The sequence below is a fragment of the Cebus imitator genome, unplaced genomic scaffold (genome assembly GCF_001604975.1).
Source record: "Cebus imitator isolate Cc_AM_T3 unplaced genomic scaffold, Cebus_imitator-1.0 Scaffold441, whole genome shotgun sequence".
Lineage (NCBI taxonomy): Eukaryota > Metazoa > Chordata > Mammalia > Primates > Cebidae > Cebus > Cebus imitator.
The window spans coordinates 1333056-1335529 of NW_016107756.1; the positions used below are offsets into that span (position 1 = coordinate 1333056).

Here is a 2474-nt window from a genome sequence, read left to right on the forward strand (position 1 = left end):
AAAAAAAAAAAAAAAAGTCCACTTCTGAGAAATACAGCTAACTCCCTAACAACCTGAAGAACATACAACAAGGTGGATGACACAAGCAGTCAAATGACCCACCGGATACTGGGTCTCACCAGCTCAGGAGAGTTATAACTGTGGGAAGCAATTTCACCTTGAAGAAGGCTTCCAAAGAAATGCAGTGTCAAAGAATCAAAATGTCTTCTAAGACAACTGTGAGAAAAGTTTAAACCTTCTACCACAACAAGGGGAGGTGGATGAGAGTAAAGATGTTTTCTTTTTAAAATGCTTAGCATTGCTGTTTCCATAATACACGTATACATGTTACTTACACCATCTCAATGACACGTGCTCACCAGAGGGAATGTATACTGGGTTGAGAGCATGACGTAAGAGACATGAACTGTCTATTTCCCCAAGTTGGTCTCAGTTTCTGTATTCCTCTCACCCTGCTTGATTTTAGTGCTGCCCTAGGTTTTAAAATGTTTGCATGTAACAAGGCCCCTCACAGAAGCCAACTACTTCATTCAGTATTAACTGAAAAAAAGTGTCTGGTTCCAGTGCTAGAGGAGGAAAACCAACAGCCCTAGAGCATCAAAGAGATGCACACACTGTATTTTGCGGGCAATTTAAATAACCTCAGGGCACAGTGACTGATTTTCAGCTTAGGCAATGGCTCTGGGACTTAAGCTTGAAGTAAAATGTGATTCCACTATATTAGGCCTTCCTGACTCCTCACACTTCGCTACTCTTTACAAGTATGCTACTACAGAATTTCATTCAATGGGACAGCTAAAGAAAAAATTCTGGCCCGGCATGGTGGCTCATGCCTATAATCCTAGAACTTTGGGAGGCTAAGGTGGGCGGATCACAAGGTCAGGAGTTCAAGACCAGCCTGACCAACACGGTGAAACCCCACCTCTACTAAAAATACAAAGAAAAGCTTCTCAAGGGTCATTAAATAAGACATAATGGAATTGTCCATTTCCTCAATCATAAATCCCTTTCCTAAATCATAACTCCACAATAATTCCTTTAAGGGAGATATTCTCCCTTTATCAACAGCAATACTCTGCAGTATTTTTTCTTTTTTTTTTTTTGGAGAGGGAGTTTTGCTTTTCTTGCCCAGGCTAGAGTCCAACGGCGCGATCTCGGCTCACCACAACGTCCGTCTCCCGAGTTCAAGGAATTCTCCTGCCTCAGCCTCCCGAGTAGCGGGGATTACAGGCATGCACCACCAAACCCGGCTAATTTTTGTATTTTTAGCAGAGAAGGAGTTTCTCCATGTTGGTCAGACTGCTCTCGAACTCCCGACCTCAGGTGATCCACCCTCCTTGGCCTCCCAAAGTGCTGGGACTACAGGCGTGGGTCACCGCGCCTGGCCTGCCCTGCAGTATTAGAAATCACTCTCTGGCCGGGCGCGGTGGCGCACGCCTGTAGTCCCAGCTACTCGGGAGGCTGAAGCAGGAGAATTCCTTTAACCCGGGAGGCGGAGGTTGCGGTGAGCCGAGGTCGCGCCATTGCACTCCAGCCTGGGCGACAGAGTGGGCCTCCGTCTAAAAAAAAAAAAAAAGTTCCTTTGGGAAAAGAGGCCCCTTGGGAGTATTCTCCAAGCTAACCTGAACTACTCCACAGCAGGAATTCTCGACCTTTTAAGAATAGGAACCTGTCACTTTTCAGTATTTTCTCTATGCTCTGCCCTCCTACGCTTCCCAATCCCAAGCCCCTCCCGCCCGGCAGGCCGAAAAACCGGGGCGTCGGCGCTGGTCTGCTCAAGGAGTGAACCCCCGCAATCCGCAGACTCTGAGGCCGCCATGCACGGCCTGCACCCTTCTAGGTCCGTCCTCTTCGAACGCGCCTACCAAAAACCACCAGGACCCCCGCCCCTCGCCACAGACGACTGAGGCCTAGAAAGGGCTCTTTCCTTCTCATTCAGAAACGCCCTCACCGAGGCCACCTCGCGGCCCTCCCTCAGCGCCGCCCGAGGGGCGGGACGCTCACCTGCTCGATGGCCAGCTGCACCTCGGGCGTGAGCTGCAGCACCGCTTCCAGCTCCTCCACGAACTCCAGCTCCTCCTCCTCCATCATTCCGCCGCCCAGCCCCTGCGACCTCCGCGGGGCCCCACTCAGGCCCCCGGCCGCCACCCAGCCCCAGCACCTCAACCCTGCCTCGGCAGCGGCGCCCCGGCGAGCCGGGCTCCGTCAGCCTCTCCGGCACTTCCGGGAGGTCGCGACACTTCCGGGAGGCTGCGGCACTTCCGGGACCGGGGACCTGTGGGATCACGGCGGACTGAGCCTGGCGGTGTTCCGGTCACGTGCTGGGTCTCCCGAGCGGCCCCGCGTGCCCCCAGCGCGTCCTTAGGATGGCGGGGCGTCTTCCGTCGCCGAGGGCGCGCCGCCGCTGAGGGCCCCGAGGCTGGGGCAGGGCCTGGCCCCCAGCCGGACTCCTGGAGGAAAGCCAGCCCCGCAGC

At 53.7% G+C, this 2474-nt stretch overlaps 1 protein-coding gene across 3 annotated transcripts in view; it reads right to left on the minus strand.

Moving 5' to 3' along the window:
• The window catches only part of VPS53 (VPS53 subunit of GARP complex), a 181608-nt gene extending 179394 nt beyond the window's left edge, over positions 1-2214 (minus strand). For 2 of the 3 annotated variants that reach the window (XM_037732101.1, XM_037732100.1), the window contains exon 1: positions 2005-2214. The gene's annotated coding sequence lies outside the window, so the exon portion shown is untranslated. The remainder of the gene's footprint in view (positions 1-2004) is intronic. The other variant, XM_017510590.2, reaches the window with a different exon arrangement.
• Between the last annotated feature and the right edge of the window lie 260 nt (positions 2215-2474).